This window comes from Halichoeres trimaculatus, unplaced genomic scaffold (assembly GCF_033239565.1).
Source record: "Halichoeres trimaculatus isolate MK-OKI-2021-1 unplaced genomic scaffold, fHalTri1.1 fHalTri1_scaffold_2, whole genome shotgun sequence".
NCBI lineage: Eukaryota > Metazoa > Chordata > Actinopteri > Labriformes > Labridae > Halichoeres > Halichoeres trimaculatus.
In genome coordinates, this window is record NW_027437180.1 from 2,771,774 (window position 1) to 2,795,093 (window position 23,320).

General features: G+C 42.3%; 1 long non-coding RNA gene and 1 pseudogene across 1 annotated transcript; both read left to right on the forward strand.

Moving 5' to 3' along the window:
* The first annotated feature begins 5,751 nt into the window (after nt 1-5,751).
* On the forward strand, nt 5,752-6,552 carry LOC141801699 (uncharacterized). Its single transcript, XR_012599425.1, has 3 exons — nt 5,752-5,866; nt 6,036-6,273; nt 6,411-6,552. It is a non-coding gene; the product is annotated as an uncharacterized LOC141801699 (long non-coding RNA).
* Nucleotides 6,553-21,136: 14,584 nt separating this feature from the next.
* LOC141809048 (uncharacterized) lies at nt 21,137-22,574 on the forward strand (annotated as a pseudogene).
* Nucleotides 22,575-23,320: the final 746 nt, after the last annotated feature.

Sequence of the window (23,320 nt, forward strand, 5' to 3'; positions counted from 1 at the left end):
CGCGCTTCCCTGGTTTTACACAAACTCAGACAGACGGATCGATCCACGGCTCCGACTGCAGCGCTGCTTTAACACGACACCAACAACCAGTCAGTGCTGAATCTCAAACAGGCTCCAAATGAAGCGTAACTCTGCTTTAACTAAAGTTTACTGCCTGCAGCACAGCCTGCCCTCAGCAGAGACAGCCAGCGCTGAAACAACACGGTGGACTCAGAGTCTGATTGCTTCTTAGTTTTTTGAAATTAAATCAAGAATAACTGTTTTTATCCTTCTTGTTTGTTGGTTTTTGGCTAAAACAGCAAGTGTCCACATCCATGAGTAACTTCTGTGAGTGCACAGTACCATCAACAATACAACAGAGGAAAATACACAAACAGCAGATTACTGCAGATTTAGGATTTACCTGAAATCGCGACCTCCCCCATGAACCATCCACCAATCAGCACATCAAATGAGAAATGGGCTGCGTCCCAAATCTTGCACTAAAGCACTGATGGCCTTCGCACAGTGGGTCCGTTTTTGTTCACCCAAAATTAATGCACTTGAAAAATAAATCTGATCCCATGCTTTGTCAATAGTGTTCACACACCCGCACCAAAACTTTCATCAGTCATTTTTTTTTCTGAATGTGATAATTTTATTTTGCATTTTTTTACATCCACCCGGCTTGTTTCCAGGGTTGTTTGACTGCTCAGAAACGCCACATTTTTACATTTTCTGACAAATTTTCTGTAATTCTGGGTGGTGTTTAGATAATGAACACAGACTTGTGTGTGCCTTTACCTCAAACATGCTGCCAGCTGCTGCTCAGCTCCTTTAACCAGCAGATAAAACTCTCTCTGCTCTTATCTTTTCTTCAGGAGTAGTAGATCCAGTGTTTTTTACTTTTACTTTTACTTTTGAATGAATGAACAAATCTAATTTAGTGCGCAAGATGTGTATGGTTTTTGTGTTTTTTAGTGTATGTTGATGTTTTTCTTTTTTCATTTTTTTCTTTTGGAAGGGGGATTGCCAATCCAAAAAGGCATTGGAAAGTAACAGACTCAGAGTGCTGAGGCAATCCGTGGATAATCGATTTGAATGAATTCTGAAGCAGACAACAAATCATAAAAAAGAACAGTTCATTTTCCATTTCTTCCTTTTCAAAATGACAACAAATCTAACTTGTTTGTTTTGATCCCCCTTTTGTTAATATAGCTGAGAAATTACGTCACAGGCTGGTTTTGATTTTGATTTTATTCTTTAATTTGTCCGATCATTGTGACCTGAGGCCTATATCACGAAGCAGGATTAGTGTCTTAGTGAGACAATTTCAGGGTTAACTCTTGATTACCGATGGCACGAAGCCCGATCCTTTTTTATCAGAGTAGATCACCATGGTGACCTACTCTGAGCGGCTATCCTGCTCTGGAGCAGGATAGGTTGGAGGTTGAATCTGATCCTATAAAAAGCCCCTCCCACTGGCCAATCGGCTTCTCAGAAACAATGGCCTGCCCTTTTCTCCCGAACCCGGTGGACAGAGGCGCACAAGTTGTAGGAAGAGCTTTACGAAGAGAAAGGGTGTTTAAGATCGATCAGATCCACTCGATCAAAGCGAGGATTCCCTGTATGAGAGGTATAGGCTCTGACGGCCCGGACTACTCTACCTCTGTGAAATATTAGAGCCGTACACTGCCCGTGCAACCCGCAGGAGCGGTGCACTGACTGTCCCACAGACATTGTGCATCGCCCTGCGATTCTTTGCCACAAGCAGCTACATGTACTCTGTCGGGGATGAGGAGCGGCTGAGCAAGTTTACAGCATACCGCGTTGTGCATCAAGTGGCTGCTGCCCTCACGCAACTTAAGGATTCATAGCGTTCCCAGGATGAATGAGAAGGGGGTGGAGCCAGTTACCTGTGAAAGGTAGCTGAGTCTGAACAGAAGATGAAGGAATTCTAGCGCATATTTTGTCAATGAAATGTACACACAGCAGAACATATCACCACTTTTTTAGGAACATTTTAGGGGAAGCTGAGCTTCCCTTGTAGTCCTAGAGCAATCACCACTGCTTGAAACAGACTTATCAGACGTGATGATGTTCTTGTATTTGTTTTTTATCTGCTCCCATGTTCCTCTGACTCCAGAAGGATTACATCTGGGAGAATGACATGATAAATAGAATACACGCAAGTCATTTGCACAGTAGCATTTATTATTTTATGAGATTTAGAAGTGTGATCACTATCATACTGAGCCACTGATGAGTAACATTTACACAGTCCGCTATGCGTTGCCATGCATTTTGCCTGCGGTTGGCCGCTGCTACCGTGTTCCCCCTTACCGAGTTATTGCTTCTCTCCTCCTCGTATTGCTGCATCATCAGCCGCTGCTCTTCAGCGGTGACGTACGGAGCTTTCTTAGTCGCTCATGATTGTGATTGGTCAGCTGCCTCTGAGCCCTCCTCTTTTACGTGCGCGTTCACGGCTCTTGACGAGACAATCCTGGGTTGAGTTACCATGTTGATAACTTGCGTTGTGCTATCAATTATCCTGATTGCCTTTGTTACGGTTACTCAATCCTCGATAGATGTGAGTTACCGCGGAAAAGTTGACCGCGCTTTGTGCTGTAGGCCTCTGGTGATATGTTTCTCATTAAGTTGCAAACAAATGGCATAGGCCTATTTCAGAAAAGAAATAAACATACCTGAAAGCTCCTCCTGATTTTTTCAGTTGTCATGTGGTCATTCTTAAGAGTCACTAGTTTATCTTCACTGAATAAAACATAGCTGTCCAACCTCATGCATGCAACTACCATCAAGCTGATTTTATCTATACTCTCTTTATAGAGAAGCTACTCTGTCTGTACCGTCTCTGTCCTGACAGACCCTGTCGCCCTCTGGCTCTCTGTGTATTTATAGATTTCATTATTGACGTATGATGGTTGGCGCTGCAGCCTCGCAGCAAGAAGGTCACAAGTTCAATTGTGTGGAGTTTGCATGTTCTCCCCATGGATACACGGGTTCTGTCTGGGTACTCCAGCTTCCTCCCACAGTCCAAAAACATTCTCATCTAAATTGTCCATAGGTGTGAGTGTGTGTGTGTGAGTGTGTGTGTGTGTGTGTGTGTGTGTGTGTGTGTGTGTGTGTGTGTGTGTGTGTGTGTGTGTGTGTGAAAGTCTGTCTATGCCCTGTGATTGGCTGACGACCAGTCCAGGTTGTAGCCCGCCTCTTGCCCTCCAGACAGAGGGGATAGGTTTTAGCCACCCCACAGCATAAGCTCTATGAATACGTAGCTGTAGAAAATAGAAAATAGAAAATAGAAAATACTTTATTTATCCCCGAGGGGAAATTCAGGAGTCACAGCAGCATTTAAGAAAACAAAAGTAAGAAAGAGTATAGAAAGTGCAAAAAGGTCCACAAGAAAATAGATGCTGACATCCCGTCCACCACTCTCCAGCCCAGCCAGTCTCCACCTCCACAGGGTCCAGGACTGAGCCTCCCCAGCAGTCCGTTCAGTCTCTGTCTCCTGGATCCTGTCTGCTCACAGCAGGTGAAGCTCCTCCAATGTGGGGCCGGCGTCCAATGTCAGCTCCGTCAGCCACGTCTGTGAACAGCACGATGCCACTGGGTTAGCACAGCTAGCTCGTCCACCCCCCGGAGCTAGATCCCACGTTCCCAACAATGATGGATGGAAGGACAGGTCCACGTCGTCACCTCCCAGCTCACATCCGAGAACCGGCACGTCGTCCTCACCTCCTCCTCCTCAGCTCGAGGGAAATCATCAAGCCCTACACTAGTTAGCATTGACATGCTACAAGCTGCTAACAGCTAATTTCACATGTAAACAATGCAGCCATGGTTACATGTAGGATCTCCAGACAAACACAGGAGAAAAGTAGTAAAAAATATCACAGAAGCCACAAAAAGTTTGGTGTCCATGACCAACAATGAACCATACAAAGTGATGATCCACTCCAAATACAAAGATGACAAAAAAGAGACGAAAAAAATTACAAGAAACGGACAAAGACGAGAGAGCTGCTGCAACAGGCAGCTACTTGGGTAGCGCCTAGCAACGGAAATGATACAGAAATAGATAGTAGATACACGAAGAAGAAATTACAATGGTGGAACTTCTGCAATGTATTTAACAGCCTCAGCAACCACAGCCTCCTACAACACTGCCTCTGTTTTTGTCTTTGATGTTAGAGCTACATTAGCAATCCCTCCTCCACAGTTGCCATGTTTGTTTTTGATTTTGTTGTAGTCATAAACTTTTGACGCTGGGCTGCCCCCCCTGGTGGATGTATTGGTTAACAGCAATGCCAACATAAAGGAGATATGGAAGTATGAGAGTGGTGATGGTAGCATCATTTGAAAAGGAAAGATACATTTTCATACCTTAAAGGCCGTGTAAAGCAAAACAGACATTTTCTTCTAAACACCTTTAATAGGTCCTAAATGAAGTTCCTTACAACATATAAAAGCCATTCCACCATTGAGAGTTTAATTGTGGAGCTAGGCTTCACGAACTTATTTCAGAGTTTCAGTTTCCAGGATTTAATGGGCGGGTCAGAAAGGCTAGCCGCGTTACGTAACGCGGCCATCATTAGCATAAACCCGCCCCTGATGCAGAAGCGGTATAAATACGTTCGGCGCATTAGCATCGGCGGTCTTCCCGCTCGTACTTGAGTTTTGGATAGCATCTCTTACACTTTACACAGTTTGCAGCTAGCTAATCAGACATGTCACCTCCACGTCGCTCGTGCATCTTTCCTGGATGCCACAGTGTGCAGGGTAACGGCTCGGTTAGCTTATTTAAGTTCCCTACGGATGAAAAAATAAGGAAACGGTGGATCGATTTTGTGAAGAGGAGCTACTGTGGCGAGTTCAAAATCACCACCAACACCCGTCTCTGCAGTGTCCACTTTACCCCTGATAGTTACAGCAACTATCAGCAGGTAAAGTCTGGGTTTCTGAAGAGTCCGCTGACACTGGTCAGTGGGGCTGAACCGACTCTTCAATGCCTGGATCCTCCCATCCCGCCTACAGCAGGTGCCACCACCGCGGCCACCGGCATTACGTGCCCGTCGCGGACCCTCTGCATCCCGCCTACAGCAGGTGCTATCTTCTCCGCCACTGGCATTACGTGCCCGCCAGAGAGTGTAAGTATGTGCTTATGTTGCTAATATTGTAAATTTGAGCAATTAAACGCATTTTGCTGAAGGTACAAATCCTGAGAGTGATTATACATCGCAGATCACACCCATGTTATGTTAGCAAGTGTCCCTGTATGTCACACGGCATGATTGAGCCTCGTTCTCTGGGCTGAGTCCATCTGAAAACACTGTGGTAATCCGATGGTAATATTTTATGCGCACCAATATAGCTATGACAAGGGATTATGTGTAGACTGGGATTTTCCGTTTGTGTGTGACGTTGAACATGGATCGAGGGACACCAGAAATGAGCGCCGTTAGCGCATTTCTTTTTCCGGGACGTTGGTTGTTTTTATACTGAGAGAAGGGAGCAGCTGGCTCATACGGAGGCAATGCGTCAGTTGTCATTTTCTGTGTGCATGCAGCATACATGTTTCAGTTTATTCAAAACTAAAGTTACTCCAAAGATCACATATGTTTGTTGTCTTTCTGGTCTGTGAGAAACACTTGTTATGTCAGCCCATGATGCTATGATTTATAAGACATGTAACTTTTTCTGTTGTCTGTTTTGGCAAAGCCTCCTCCAACCACAAGAGAGGCAGCGTGCCAGTATGTTCTTGAGAAGAAAGACACAAGGGAAGTTGGATGTCAAACGGATCACTTTGTGGGGAAAAGGACCGTGTCCACACAACTGTCCAAAAGAACACTTGTCAACAGCAACAGTACAGGTATGTATCACGTTCTTAGGTTCTTAGTTTGACTTTTCAAATGTCTGGGGTGTTGCCATATTCCAGGTATAAACAGCATAATAGTTAAAAGAATGGAAGAAACACTGATTGATTATCACATTACTGCCATACACTATCATATATATATTTATATATATATAATTTCCAGGTTCTCAGGCTACAGTATCTACTAGGAGTGTTGCTGTGGGTGACGCAACATTCCAGTTTCTTCCAACACAATCCTCAACACCACTTAAACGGAAAGCCGTACCTGAGAACCCAGCAGCAAAGCGTCCTCACTTGGAGTTTCCATCTATTCAGGAGTCTGAACCCAGTTTGAGCTTTGTAGATCCTGATGACTCCAGCTACCTCCCCATGTCTGACTCAGTCGACACCACCAGTGAACAGTGAGTTAACTTTTCTAGTTATAAATCCTTACTAATTTTACATATTAGTAACAATGAATTTGTCAACATATATATTCTCACATCAGCATTTATGTGCTGACATTGTAACAACTGCCTGTGGTTTTCTTTGTCAACAGAGCACCAAACAAGCCAGTGCAAGACATGGTGAAGTATTTGGTGTATGAGGAGTGTCTGCTTGAGCTGTTTAAAATCTGCCCCAACTGCTCAACAGTGTGCAAGGTAGAGACATTTGTGAAAGGAACGTTCCTTTCTGTGACCCAGACGTGCCTCCACCAAAGTTGCTTCTTCAGCAGAAAATGGAAGAGTCAACCACTTCTGGGCAGCTGTCCAGCTGGTAATCTGCACCTGTCAGCCGCTGTATACTACACAGGCTCTTCTTTCATCCAGACTAACAAGGTTTGTTACAACAATGAAATAATCTAAAAAGTCAACTTTTCCATACATACATTTGTGCTTCTCCCACAGTTTTTTCTTATGCTAAAATGTTGCTCTACTCACATTTCCGTTTCTAGGGCCAGTTCATCCCTCAGTGCTACCGAAAGATGTAGTGCATGTTGAGAACACTGTTTGATTGTAACTAATTACTCCGATTTTACATTACAGGTGCTGAATGCAATGCACATGAGAACCTTCTCAAGAATGACACACCATAATCATGTGCGCAACTACATTCAGGCTTCGGTGCTGCATAAATGGCGATCACACCAGACTGCCCAGCTTGAGGAACTCAAACAGAGGGAAACTGTATCTCTTGCTGGTGACATGCGTGCTGACAGTCCAGGCCATTGTGCAAAGTATGGCTCATATTCCTTGATGGATCTTCAAACAAACAAAGTTGTTGATATCCAACTTGTACAGGTAAATAGATATTTTAAGACTAAGTAGATGATTTTCTTAACATTTGTTATTTTTTAATGAAGTAAATTTGTTTTGTCTGTTTATGATCAACAGAGCAATGAAGTGGGAAACAGTGTCCGCATGGAAAAGGAAGGGCTGAGCCGGAGTCTGGTTTTCCTCGAGGAATGTGGTGTCAAAGTGGCTTGCTTGGTGACAGACCGACACACACAGGTCCAAAAGTTCATTCGGGAACAGAGACCAAACATTGACCACTTTTACGATGTGTGGCATTTATGTAAAGGTGAGATAATATGGAACATGTATTTTGTTATTTGTATGACTGCTAATCCTGTAAAAACTAAACACCCACAGTATGAAAACTCTTACATTTTTTTCAAATTGTTCCCAGCCCTCACCAAGAAGGTGGATGCCATCTCCAAGGAGAAGGACTGCCACAAGGTGAAATTATGGCAAAAAAGTATAAAAAATCACCTCTACTGGTCAGCATGTGGTTCACCGAGCGGAGAGGTAACAGTGGCAAAGTGGACATCACTTTTAAACCACATCCACAATGTGCATGTTCACGAAAACCCACTGTTCCCTGAGTGCCTCCACGCCCCTTCCAATGATAAGAAGAAGTGGCTGAAGCCTGGTATGCCATTATTCAACAGCACTTATGTATTTTACTTCTGCTACTCTAAAATGTTGTCGGCAGCTATACACTAATTAACACGTTTGCAACTTTGCCTCCTCCAGCTACAAAGCCAACCTACAGGCTGGAGAAGGTGCTCATGAACAAGCGCGTTCTGAGTGATGTAAAGAAGCTGAGCCCTCTTTATCAAACATCTGCCTTGGACGGGTTCCACAGTGTGATTCTGCGCTTCGCACCCAAAAATGTGGCCTTCTCATACCTTGGAATGCTCTGCAGGTAAACTGTGTCAATATTGTGCAAGTGTAACTGTGCGTAATACAAGTAAATACATTACATTTATGTCTACAGTAGTGTCTGTGGTATTTGAAATGTTCTTGGAGTAATCAAATACAAATCCTTCTTTTGTCAGGCTTTACCTGGCTGCACTGCATTTCAACGAGAATTCTGGACGTAGCCAAGCAAGGACTGCTTCAGGAGAACTGCAGTTCCAAATAAAATTCCCCAAGGCCAAAAGGGGGGAACATGTTGTGTCCATGGTGAAGACAAGCTATACTACAGGTAAAGTTGTCATCTCTATAAGGTGTATAATTTAAAACCCTTTCACCCAGCTGACAAGTTTTTTGAAAACACTTGAGTGACGAGGTTTTAATAGCTAGGCTGTAAACACCAACATTTATGTTTTTTTTTCATTACGCCACAAGTTTAGACAGTATAAATTACTCAATGTGCTCTGTTTTGTGCTCTCTCCTTTTGTTTTAGAATATGTCACTGAACTTATGGACCTCCTTTTTAATGAAGTCCTCCATGACCCTGCACCCTTTGTGGCGGAGATGAAGGCAGTGGCTGTCCCTGGGTACCTGTGCTCACAGTATGAATGACCTGAGAGGGCAGATGCAATTGAGAGCCATGTGTCCAGGTTCATCTGTCCAGATGGGATGGAGGCAGCCCCAGGACGTGAGTCAACGCCCGTCTAACCCCACAAACATGTAAGTCACAGCCACGCAAGGTATGTTGCAGTGTTCATGATGACAGCCTGATCTGTCTTTTTCTTATTCCTGCCTTTTTTTTCCTTTTCTTATGTACAGGTCTCAGTATCAGGTCTCGCAGTACATGTGGCAGCTACTGTTCCTGTGACTTACCTTGTGCCTTGGCTTGGGCAGTATTTTTTTTTTTTTTCAAAACTTCACAGCTTCCTGACATTGTTCCATAGTGTATGGTATTTATTACAAATTTCTAGCAACTTATTTTCTCATTGAATAAACAGTCAAATTTTAATTTTAACCATGATAAAACACATCTTTCAGGAAGCAGTTAAAATTTATCCTGTTACTGTAATGAACACCCACTGACAAAGGAGAAAAAAAAGAAACGCTCTAACAAAAGAATCTCAGTTGAATGGAGAGGCCTGCGACTGATGTTAATAATCTTTGACTCTCAGTGGCAGCCCTAAAGGATGTTGTGAAAACCATACTGTCAGAATTTCTAGACATCTTAGTATACTGTAATACTTTTTATACCGCCTAAGCCTGCCTCAGCTCATCCCAGGACCAGAGCCCCACTGGCCTCTTTTAAAATCAGTAAGTTGTGACACATACAAATATGTGATTACTCAATTATTAATTTATTAAAAGTGCATTATAAACATGAGATTATAAAATTGGGTACATTTTTAAACGAACAAACAACAATATAAATACAAACTCAATGTTTAAATGGGGGGTTTAAAACCAGTATACTCCTCCTCTTCATCTGGGTACTCTTTCTGTATACGGAGGACAACACAGGACGGGATGACAACCCGGTTGTCCTTTCCGAGGTATCCCCAGCACCACGACACAAAACTCCTATAGGCCAGATAGCGAGCACGCCTGTAATGAAAAAAAGATTTTTTGATACTTTTATATTTTTATCTAGGTTTGTTTTTGGTAGGTTGTCCTCAGTGCAATCAAATTTGACACTGTGCAGGTGTCTTTCATAAAACATGATCAATATATGTTGTCTTTATAGCAGAACCTATCTGGTTTGACTGATGTACTAAAAACAGCATTCCCCTCCACATTTTGTCATGTCTTACAGTTTGGGACGTCAAGATGAGTTTCATTCATCAAACTATCATCTCCCTCATCATACTGGCTGAATGGGTGGACGAGAAAATGGACAGCAGTTTTCCATGGCCAATCCATGACCACACAGCTACATTTTCAGAAAGAATAATCATCTACTGATTAAAAATTATGAATTATGTGTTTGTTAAAAACTCAAGGCTGTGTCCAAAGGTGTTGGCAGGTGGCTCTTGACTTAACTATTTTGACATTTCATTAAATTCTATCATTGCTCACTGTACAGCTATAAGGGCTCCATTATTTTATTTAAATAATACCAACAAAATCTAATGACACTGTTTTATTGTATGTACTTGCTTTTCATTTGTCTGTACCTTTAAATATACATGTTTGATTCAATATGTTTAAAAACCAATGTGAAAAACAGCTCCAGAATAAGTAAGTTTTTAGTGCCAGCAATCTGTTCTACATGAGAGTGGACATATGGCCGAGAAGATGAGGGATTCAAATAGTTAGTCAAGCAGTACTTGTGTGCTTGGAGTGTATATAAAATATGCTATATACATTAGTCGACATCACTAATATGATTGTAAAGACAGTGCACGTTTATTCTCAGGTACTAAACCTTAGTGGTCTTTAAATGGCATGACATTTGATCAACAGCAGTGTAATTTATAGGTATTGAAGATCAATAAAAATATTTTGTCTAACTTACACAGATCTTTCCTTTGCCTCCAGTGGCCCATGGTCTGCCTGATAAATGTTCAGGGAATTCTGCAGGGAGTAGATGTTCAGGCAGACTGGCTCAAGGCCTGGATGAAGAGTCATGCACCTTGGCTCTTCAGGCAGCTCTCGACATCGATTCTGAACCTATAGGAGTATAGGTGTTTTACTGCCAGACATGTAGTATTCTGCTCGTTACGTATTCATTATTTGAATGATACAGGTTTTCTTTACATACAGCATTGAGCTCCTTGCAGCAGACATTTTCCACCTCTGTGGGCATGGCTCTGCATTCTCCATATGTGCACCTGCACAACAAGCACATTTTAATCCCGCTCTAATCTTAACAATTTCAGTTGTCAGTTCTGTATTATGCATGCTACCACAAAACCTAAGCAGCTGAAGCATATTGTCTTACTCAGCCTATGCTGCAATCCACAAATTAATCAGAAGACAGATAAGTGTAACTGAGTAGTAGTCATACTAATACTACTTTTACAAGGTTTACGCAGAAAATATAGTAATAAATAAAAAGGCAAGCTATATATATATATATATATATATATATATATATAAAGTATTTTTTTTTTTTATCTGTGACCAGACAAGTATCTGGTGGAGTGTAAAAATGCGTTTAGTTCTGCATAGTTACATATTGATAGCCTGTTTTTGGCTAGGCTACAACGTTATTAGTCAGTAATACAGATTTTCTAAATTGCATAAATGTGAGAAATAATTTACCATTCTGTTGGAGACTGAGAGGAACGAGGCTGAGCTTTATCAGTGTCTGACTCAGAGTCAGTTTCTGGCTCTGATGGCTCAAACAGGTAGGGCTGGATCCGTCCGATGAGGCTGCTAGCGCTAGCTTCCATTATCAGTGTAGCTGTCACCGTCACAGTTACACGGAGGCGGCTCCCTCCCGCGTGTGGGCGTGGTTTCAGTGCTGCTAACTGACACGCCCCCAGCGTCTCACAGCAGAGAGAAGTGCTTGTTTTTCCATGATTTTGAGACCTAATTTTATATACTAAACAATTTTTTTAAACTTTCAAATTTGGCTCAGTGGTTAATGACACATGTTTCTTTGCTGTGACAAACTAATAACACAAATTTGTTTCTGCTTTACACGGACTTTAAGGGAGGAGAAACAGGCCTTAAAGCTTTGAAGCACTCTTCCTTCACATGTTCAGCTGCTCATATTCATCTTTTTCGTTTTTTAATGAAACCACAGAAACACTCTGGTTCCTCAGCTCAGTGTAAGGGCTGACTCTTTTCATCCTGGCTCAAAGTGTGCGAACACCTACTCCTTTGTTGTCTCTGTGGAACCAAAGACCTGGAACACTTCCCTCCTCGTGCTCTTCCTGGCCCCCTTCTTCCTTCACCCCATGGTCCAGTTCTGATCATCATGTGCTCATCATGAGTGATTTTGGGGTCAGGCTGGGCAAACATGGGTCTGCAGCTCCTTACAAAACTAACTGTGACCTCTGTGCAGTCTGACACCGTCCTCTCAGAAGCAGCATTCACTTTGGACCACACAGGCCATCGTCACTCCTCACACACTCCAGAGATCCTCGGCCGTGCATGACCCTGTAAATGGTTCCAAGGATCTTCCTTCTGGGATCTCTTTTGGTAGGTACTGACCCCTGCAGACCCCTGGACCCAGCTGTCTAGCCACTATAGCTCAGCTCTTGTTCCAGTCCCACACATCTGAGTGCTGTTTCCTGTTTTAAACACATCAGTTATCAAGACACGGGTTTATTTTCTGCCTGACACACCTGACTGACAGATGTGACTGTACGGAGATCATCAAATCCTGCGTTAAAGTTTCCACTTTACCTGTCAGGGTGTTATGTTGCAGCCAATGTCAGATCTATTTCATAAAAACAAACACAGTCTGAAAATGGTCTCACTTTTATATATTTGCCTCTTCATAATCCAGGATTTGTGACTTTTTTTGGCTGAATGGTGTCCTCGGCTGATCTCCTGCTGAGGATCAGCTGATGGGCCCTGACCTGTTCTCAGTGCTCTGGGCTCTGGGCTCCATGTGAAGCGGACTGGAGCAGATGCTGTGTAAACTGCCTTGGCGGTGGCTTCAGAGCTGGTGTGTGTGTGTGTGTGTGTGTGTGTGTGTGTGTGTGTGTGTGTGCCAGTGTAGCTGAAGTGATGTGGAGTTAGCTGCTTCACTACACTCCTCATATTTGGCGCATACTCCCTGCAGCTTAAAACAAACACCAAAAATGATTCACAGCTGCTAATTAACCCGGCAGGTCAGCCGAAAGAGTGCTGGCTGCAGAAATGAATGCTGGGATACCACCTGCTGTCTAACAGCACATACAGTCCCAAAAGGCACGCCCCCCCCCTCATGGCCTATTAACTCCCATCAATCTAGCAAAGAAGGGGTTAATGATGAGGGTCAGAGCAGGCACACAATGGTCCCAATCTTCAGACTGTTAGTTAGAGCACTCAGTCTTGTAGCGGTGAGGAAGGAGACTCCTCCAACTTTCTACATGTTTTCGTGTCAGTGGCTGCAGAACTCAGTGTTTCTCGTTTTTTTCAGGAGCTGTTGTTTGGACTGATGGAGAGTGATGGAAAATGCTTTTAATAGATAGATGAAGTCAGGCGAAGCAAGTAAGTGACCCATTAGTTATGACAGAGTTAAGAAAGGAAAGCTGAAAAGAAACAGGAAACATGAGGCTGACAGGAGATAAACTGACTGCTGCTATGGCCTGTTGTTTATGAAGAGCACACCTTCACCGCTACACTCACCTGGCTCCTCAGAGTTTGGTTCATCTGATCTAACATCTCTGAAGTACTGCAGCCAATGAGCTTTCTTCTGTTTTGTTTTGTAATGCTTAGGAGTAAAAAGGAGAAACACTTTGGATTAAACCAGACTTTGCTGAATGAAGTAAGAGTTTTTAAAGGAGCACAAATCTCTCCAGCTTAGTCAGGGGAAGGTTGGTTTCACCTGTGCTGGTCAGATGTTACATCCTATTTATTTCATTTAACACCTGAGCTTAAAGGAAAGCATCTATTTAATAAGCTGACCTTAAACAAACAAACAAACAAACAAACAAACAAAAAAAAACAGATTTAAGCATCTTAGGTCTTAGTGTGAACTCAGCCCTGCCCTAACCTGGAGTCTCTCTCTCACCTTTAAAAATGCTTTACTGATATATTATTTTATGATCTATGACATCATAGGACATCATGAGGAGGAGGAGGTGAGGACGACATGCTGATTCTCGGGTGTAAGCTGGGAGGTGACGACGTGGACCTGTCCTTCCATCCATCGTTGTTGGGATCCAGGAGACAGAGACTGAACAGACTGCTGGGGAGGCTCAGTCCTGGACCCTGTGGAGGTGGAGACTGGCTGGGCTGGAGAGTGGTGGATGAGCTGTCATCATCTATTTTCTTGTGGACATTTTTGCACTTTCTATACACTCTCTTACTTTTGTTTTCTTGATTGCTGCTGTGACTCCTGAATTTCCCCTCAGGGATAAATAAAGTATTTTCTATTCTATTCTATTCTATTCTATAAGAAGAGACAGAAACATATTTTGACAGAGGATAGACAGATGACAGATACTAAGTATCTTTCCTCTGAGTATCTGTCCTCTTGCTGATGTTTATAACTCTGCTTGTCACTCTGTCGCTAATTTGTATCATGGAGAAAATTAAAATGTGCTCTATAAGTACACTTTAGCACGCTTAAGCTCTTTAAGAGTCTTTAAGTTATGGAAATAAACTCTAAAGAAAAACCCTCTATTATTATTTATTATTTATTATTATTTATTATTATTATTATTATTATTATTATTATTATTATTATTATTATTGTTATCATTATTATTATTATTATTATTATTATTATTATTATTATTATTATTATTGTTTTTATTATTATTATTATTATTATTATTATTATTATTATTATTGTTATTATTATTATTATTATATGTTGTAGTAGTAGTAGTATTAGTAGTAGTAGTATCTTAACATGCTTTAAAGACTATCATTTAACCCTAAATAACATTTTTCTGTTTCATTGTAGTTATCTATTGGGACCACATGAGGGCGGCATTTAGCTGTTTTAGGACATCAATGTATCTCCTAGACATACAGTGCATTGCAAAGCAGAAGCCATTTTTTAAAGCCAAGTTAATTAGTGTCCATTTTGTATTAACTTTGAATGAATAATTAAAACACACACACACACACACACACACACACACACACACACACACACACACACACACACACACATATATATATATATATATATATATATATATATATATATATATATATATATATATATATATATATATATATATATATATATATATATATATATATATATATAAACTTTGCAAGTACCATGTTGGACCCCTTTTTTCCTTTAGAACTGCCAACAAAAATTCAACAAAACTGGAAACGTCTCTCAGAGAGTTTGGTCCATATTGACATGATTGTACCACACAGCTGCTGTAGATGTGTCGACTGAACATCCATGTTGAGAATCTCCCGTTCCACTACATCCCAAAGGTGCTCTATTAGATTGAGATCTGGGGACTGTGGAGGACATTTGAGTACATGGAACTCATTGTCATGTTGAAGAAAGCAGTCTGAGATGATTCCAGCTTTATGACATGGAGCGTTATCCTGCTAGAAGTAGCCATCAGAAGATGGGTACACTGTGCTCATAAAGGGATGGACATGGTCAGCAACAATACTCAGGTAGGCTGTGGACTTTAAACAATGCTCAGTTGGTACTAAGGGGGCCAAAGTGAGCCAAGAAAATATCCCCCACACCATTACACCAGCAGCAGCAGCCTGAACCGTTGATACAAGGCAGGATGGATCCATGCTTTCATGTTGTTCATGCCAAATTCTGAGCCTACCATCTGAATGTGGAGCAGAAATCCAGACTCATCAGACCAGGCAACATTTTTCCAATCTTCTATTGTCCAGTTTTGGTGTTGCTGTGTGAATTGTAGCCTCAGGTTCCTGTTCTTAGCTGACAGGAGGGTCACCCGGTGTGGTCTTCTGCTGCTGTAGCCCATCTGCCTCAAGGTTGGACGTGTTGTGTTCAGAGATGCTCTTCTGCAGACCTCGGTTGCAACCAGTGGTTATTTGAGTAACTGTTGCCTTTCTATCAGCTCCAACCAGCCTGTCCATTCTCCTCTGACCTCTGGCATCACCAAGACATTTTCTCCCACAGAACTGCTGCATACTGGATATTTTCTCTTTTTGGGACCATTCTCTGTAAACCCTAGAGATGGTTGTTGGTTAAAATCCCAGTAGATCAGCAGTTTCTGAAATACACAGACCAGCCCGCCTGGCACCAACAACCATGCCACGTTCAAAGTCCCTTAAATCACCTTTCTTCCCCATTCTGATGCTCGCTTTGAACTGCCGCTGATCATCTGGACCACATCTACATAACTAAATGCACTGAGTTGCTTCCGTGGAGGCTCCACCACCTCATAACTTACAGGTTTCAGGTGCTGCCTTATACCACAGCACAACTCCAGAGGTCATTTTAAACAGGTGGAGGCGTTGGTCCTGACATACTGGGATGGGGGCCCACTCAACGATGGTCAGATGGCCAAATCATCATGGGAACTTTTTTTTTTTCTCTTCAAGTTTAAGAAATCATACATTGACAAAAGATCATTTCCTCGACTTCCCTCCTCTGCTTGCAGGCGAAAAGGAAATAGACTCACAAGATTACCAAGCAAAATATCAAAATAAAAAATAAAGACCCTTGAACTAATCATGAGGAGGTTTATTGCACCAATTCACCTCTCACCTTGATATGAAGTTAGTAACAAAAAGAACCTCATGCACCGGCACTGAGATTTAACCTGTGAAAGTCCCTGTTGAGACCAGCAGGTGGTGCTGTTGAGCCATATCTAACAGACAGAAGGCCCACTGTGTTATATTTAAAGAACGTGAGCCTAGCATTCAAACTGATACACATTAAAGCTGGGAGATGACCGACCAAGCAGAGGTTTGACTTCTGACCCTCTGGATGCCCTCGCTGGGTCAGAGAGGGCCAACATTCCTCTGGAGGACAAGTCAAACAGTGTTTGACACAGTCCTCTGTGAGGACCAGTTGTGACATTGACATGTCTGGAAGCACTTTAATCTGCAGCCTTTGCCTCCTGGAGCTCAATGTTTGTTTCTGAGTACTGCTTCCTGACAGGTACAGTATGAGACGGACCCTGACCTCAGGAAACATCAGAGCCATGGAGCTCTCAGATCTGAAGACTGGTCAGTGATAACACTGTTTTAGGATATGACAACATAATTCCAAGTTGTTTTTTCCAGACTGTCCGAGAGGAGCTTGTTGAAATGTCTGTGTGCAGCTGTGATTAGTCACAGAATTATATAGTTATGTGGTTTTTAACCACACTTTGAATTGCATGTTTGATTTCTTTTTATTTTTTTATTTCAGATTAACAAGATAATTCTTAGCAGTGCGTTTGGTTGTTTCTGCTTTTACGACTGCACCATCCTGATTCCTCAAATTTTAGAGTGTCCAATGTTCATAATCACAGCAAACATACTTCACCACAATGAACTGTACTTCATGAATGATTAGACAGATAAGCTGCAATCAGCTACAAAAGCTACATAGGCTATGATAAGCTAACATTATAGTATTACAATTTAAGCTACATAATATAGCTTCTGGATACTGTAACATTAGCTTGATGTTAGCTTTTCATAGCTTAGCTGTCTCATCACTCATTTAATGCAGTACATGGTGGTGAAGTCTGTTTGCTGTGAATGTGTTGCCCTAATCTGACATCAGTTTATCATCACTTTGCAAAAATGTGTTCACTTTGGAAGGGAAGAAACAGTTGCTCCACCAATGATAGCCAGAGAGAGACAAGGGGTAATGACGCAGCGGGAATCAAGTGGCGTTTTGTTTTTTAAAAACATGTTTTCATCCTTTTCCCTTGGCCCTTAGAACGTAGGACCAAGGGGAAGGAAGTAAACAAGCAAGTTTCACAAGTCTTGGTTAAATCAAGCGTAGCGTTAATTCAGGCAGGCAAGGACATCAAGCTGTACCAGCTTAGTTGTCATCATTGGTGCAGATCAGCTCATGGCCTGGCTGACCCCCGTGTCCGCCTCCTATTGGAAAATTACATTCAGAGCAGGCCATTCAAACAGCTCTAGCCCAGGCTTGTGATGGGCAGGAAGGTGTGCTCTTCCTGCCTCAGGCTTTCCACACAAGCACGTGGAAGAGCAGGGAGTCCCAGAACAGAACCATTCCGTCAAATGAAACTGTGCAAGTTAATAAGGATCATTTTTGACAAAGTGGTCCTGACTGAAAAAATTTTAATCATCCAGTATTCAATTCATTCAGTCTTCAGTACTCTTCCCTCTGCTCTGAAGAGGACAGTAGAATAATCCTAGTGTTTGCTGTGTGGTACAGAAATATTTGAAATTTGAAAGCAGAACTTGAGTCTCATTGGTCACTTAGGCCCTTTATAAACCATATCCCATAAATCCACAGTAGAAGAGAAGGAACAGCTGTGACCACTGGAACCCTCTCAGCCTCATGGTTCATAAAGGTGGTTGAGAGGTGAAACAGTAAGATGGATGGTGAAGTGTCGCTGTCAGAAGTAGACATGAGAGTGGTCGAACACCTGCTAATGCAAAGTTTGTCTCTGATTGAATCAGCCTAATTTTCACCAAGAGTCAACAATGCATTTTTGTCCCCTGTAAAGGCCATCACTTTCAAAGCTTTATTTAAAGAACATGAAACTCTGCAGAAATAAAACTTATTGTGCTCTGTAGAGGACATCCTAGTCTTTCCAGTGATATCTAATTTGTTGGAGTTTATCCAATGGAACAAAATATCTCTCCGTCCAAAATGGCCACCAAACCAACCTTTGGATGTTTTGAGAATAAGAAAGGAAGTTATCAGATTTCTGCAAATGTTGCAGTTTTATAGGTAAATATTTGTTTTTTCTAAAAAATAAATAAATAAATGAATGAATTTAAAAAAGCATTCTCTGAAAACTTTTGACGTCATTTTTTTCTCTTAAAGCACAAGCGATATCTGAGAATTTTGAAGTCCACCTTTTTTATTTTTTTCTTTCACTTAAAACAACATTTTTGTTTCCTATGTCTTCTATCGTGGACATGGAGACTTGCTAGACTTAGTTTTGTTTTAATAAATGCAGGCTACTTCAGGTGACAGAAGATAAACATACTGACAGGTTGACCTTCAATAACCCATCATTACACATGTACATAAACACACACACATAAGACACATACGTGCATACATACAAATAAACACACTTACATACATACATACATACAAACAGACATACACACATATATTACATAAACATACATAAATAAATACAAATTTACACACACTCATACATAAATACATTTATGCATACATACATATATCATAAATGCAAAACATTCAACCATACTTAAATACATATATATATATATATATATATATATATATATATATATATATATATATATATATATATATATATATATATATATATATAAATCCCCACCTCGGCCGGTGGGTCTTTCTGTGTGGAGTTTGCATGTTCTCCCCGTGCATGCGTGGGTTCTCTCCGGGTACTCCGGCTTCCTCCCACAGTCCAAAAACATGCTTACCAGGTTAATTGGTCACACCAAATTGTCCCTAGGTGTGAGTGTGTGCGTGCATGGTTGTCTGTCTATGTGTCAGCCCTGCGATTGACTGGCGACCAGTCCAGGGTGTACCCTGCCTCTCGCCCAATGATTGCTGGGATAGGCTCCAGCCACCCGCGACCCTAAACAGGATAAGCGGTATAGAAAATGGATGGATGGATATATATATATATATATATATATATATATATATATAAATATAAATATAAATATAAATATATGTATACATTTGCATCCATCCATACATACGTGCATAAACATACATACATACATACATACATACATACATACATACATACATACATACATACATACATACATACATGCATAAACATACATACATACACATACATACATTCATTCTCACATACATACTGGCCCATCATGTGGCAGGTAACACACAGCCATCCTATATTTGACTGAAGTGGAGCTGTGACGTGTAAATCTAGTGTAGGGAAGATTGAGCCGGACAGGGATTGGGACCAGGAACTACCCAAAAACACCCAGAGACTTTCAAAATAAAACAGTGTCAAAATCAGTTTGTATTTAGCTCGACCAAGGTGATAAATGGACATAATGAGCAGGGCCAGACCAGGAGTCAACAGGTTTGAGGTTTTACAGCCAAACATGAATGAAGAGAGACTTTTCGATGGAGTGGGAAGAGCAGGAACTCCTCATTCTGTGACTCCAGTGGTCTGTCAGTCAAACAGCTTGTTGGACTGAACACACAGCTGGTGTGAGTTGACAAATGAAGTCAAGATGCCAACATAATCAGACTGCAGACATATCTGGTGTATATTGAGACATTCAATTTAAAAACAAAAATTAAAGAATGTTTATGAAAAGATATTATTGGAGCTGGCTACTTTCAACAAAGACAATTATGTAATGCAGAAAAAAAAACACCTTTTTTCCAGGTCTTAAGAGGCTATTAACCATATTAACCATTGTTTCAAGGTGTGATAAATAAATCCCCTTTGATTGACCAAAACAAAAATGAATCAAAAATCAGCTGTCTGTCAATCTAACAGCCTCAAACCACAGTCAGAGCAACGAGCTGTACTCTGTGACGGTGTTTTCTTCGACAGTTCAATGCAGTGTGACAGTGTACAGGCCTTAAATTAAAGCTAGCGTTTGAGGCAGCAGGCCTGGCTGCAGAACTGTGGTCCTGCTTTCTCCTCTGGTTCTTTTCAGGTCAGATGTGATGCATGAAGAAATGAGTGTGTTATTGAGTGAGTGAGTGAGTGTGTGAGCATGTGCGTCATGTATTTCTTCATTGTCCGCATGTTCCCCTGCATGTGGGCTCATGTATATTTTCATAACTTTGCTATACGCTGCGATGCTCCAATGAGCACACAGCACTTTAATAAAGTGAATCAAGATGTCATATATTTGATATGACAACCTCCCTGAACCTAGACTCCAGCAGATCCCCCCTGAAACATCCCCCCAACCACGTGAGAGCTGATACGCTATAAATAAAGCTTCATGTTGTTAAATATTTGATGTCCCATGTGATTGACTGTTTCATTTCCATGTTCGGAGTCAGTACGCTGACCTTATATAGAATAATGTGTGTGTCCAGAGATTTAATATCAGCTAGACCCCAAGTCTGCCAGAGCTGGCGCTCATTTTGTTTTCATAACCAGAGGAGACGAGCTCTCTCTGTTTCTGTCTAATACCTCAAACTGTACTCTACACACACACACACACACACACACACACACACACACACACACACACACACACACACACACACTCTCTTTCTGTCTCTTCAGCCAGCAAGTCTTTAGATGTTGCATAAAAATGAAATTAGGCTGAGAGCTATCCCATCTCACAGCTACATTGAGGGTCAGAGGAGGGTCAGATGTGGAGATCCAGGCTGGATTCAGATCACAGAGACCCCTTTTCCACCGTGCTGGTGCTGGTACCAGGCCAGTGCCTGACTTAGAGCTGGTTCTTTGTGTTTGCACAGACAAAGTTCTGGCTCTACATGCTCAAAACTGGAACTTAGCAAGCACCAACTCTTTGATGGGCCAGAGCAAAGCACCAACTACATGGGGGCAGAGGGCGGGGCTACTGTAACCAGTATTGAGGTGGAAAAGGTCATTCCTCAAAAGGGAAGCCGCCACAAATTAGCACTTAGAGCCTGGAGGAAGAATTCAGGGTCTCCCGTACGAGAGGCACTAGTCTACTGAGACTCCAGAGATACCAGAGTGGCAGCAGCGGGCATTGTGGTTCGGACAGGCAGGAAGTTCAAAGCTAAAGAGGGGCTGGAGCTGGCGGAGTCTCGTCTGAGACACAAGGCCTTGGATGGCATGGTGGAAATCAGGCGAGCAGGGCTGGGTACCATCCCACAGCCACGGTATGACAGGGCCCAGGGCAAGGAAAGGTGGGATCTTGTCTTGGAGGAGGTGCGGGCAGGCGTTGAGGATGTCAGGACCATCAGGATGGTGAGCATGCGGCAGCAGGGGGCATCGACAAGGTGGGAAGGAGCCCTGGAGAGGAAGCTGAGCTGAAATGACATCTGGAAGGCAGAGCCTCAGCACATTAAATTCATGGTCCAAGCTGTCTATGACGTGCTACCAAGCCCAGCTAACCTGCACGTTTGGGGAAAGAGTGAACTTCCAACTTGCCCTCTCTGTCCAGCAAGGGGCACGCTGGAGGACATCATGAGCAGCTGCCCCGAAGCCCTTGGAGGAGGTCGTTACCGCCGGAGACACGACCAGGTGCTTAAGGCAGTGGCTGAAACGATATCCAGTGCAGTGGCCGACAACAAACACGCCAGCAGCCGGAAGCCAATTCCCTTCGTGAAGGCTGGAGAGAAGCCACGATCAAAGCCGACACCATCGGCCAGTCTTCTCTCATCAGCATCAGACTGGGAACTGCGAGTTGACTTGGGCAGGCAGCTCAAATTCCCAGAACATGTAACACCAACTTCTTTGAGACCAGACCTGGTGCTGACATCTGCCTCTTTGAAGCAAGTCCTCTTATTGGAACTCACAGTCCTCTGGGAGGATCACATGGAAGAGGCCAATAAGCACAAGCGACTCAAATACCAGGAGCTCATCGAAGAATGTAGGAGGAGAGGCTGGAAAGCCAGCTGTGAGCCTATAGAGGTGGGATGTTGGGGCTTCGCGACACACTCCCTGTGCAGGGCCTACAGCCTTCTTGGAATCTCAGGTGCTGCAAAAGGGAGAGGCATCAAGTCCGCCACAGAGGCTGCAGAGAGAGCCTCCAGGTGAATTTGGATCAAAAGGTCTGAAAAGTGGGCTAACGCTGCTGGGACACAAGCCGGGGATTGATTACCCCCGGTTGGGTCGCCTGAGGGAGGGTGTTTGATGTTGAGAGACCCGAAATACCCGGTGAGCTCAGGAAACAACATCACTGACAATGTGTCCCAGCGCATCTGTAGATTTATATATACACAGAAATAACATACATGGTGCTGGTAATCTCATTTTAAAGTATGGATTACGATCAGGTATATATCTAGAAGACTGTTTTAAGATCGCTTAGAAACGCCTCACAGCCCCTTAAACCTGTCTAATGCACAACATGGGTCAAAAATGATCTACATTCATTTTCTGAGTTCATGCTATGTGCGTGTTTACTTGCTGTATCTTTATTCAAAGTATTATTCTAATATCTTGTTTTTGATTAGTGCAGAGCATTATTTTCATGTTCCTTTTTTTTAACCAATAAAAATAGGTTTTGTATGATTACATCAACTTTACACACATGACCCATCTATCCAAGTGGGATTCTCAGATAAACTGCTCCGTACTGTGACAAAAAACTGCTTCACACAGTCACTTTAGGAGTGTTTTGGGGGAACAATCATGCACTGAACTGCTTATGAACTTAACTGTATTTGGAGTATAACTGTTGTCATCAGGTGAATGCAGCCAAATAAAATGAACATCACATCAGTAGACCACAAACTATCATCTCAATTCATACATTCCTCACAGATGACCACGTACATGTTTGGGCTGCCACCTGCTGATTTTTTTGTGTTTGGAAACTCTGCAGAATGAGCTCCTCTTCA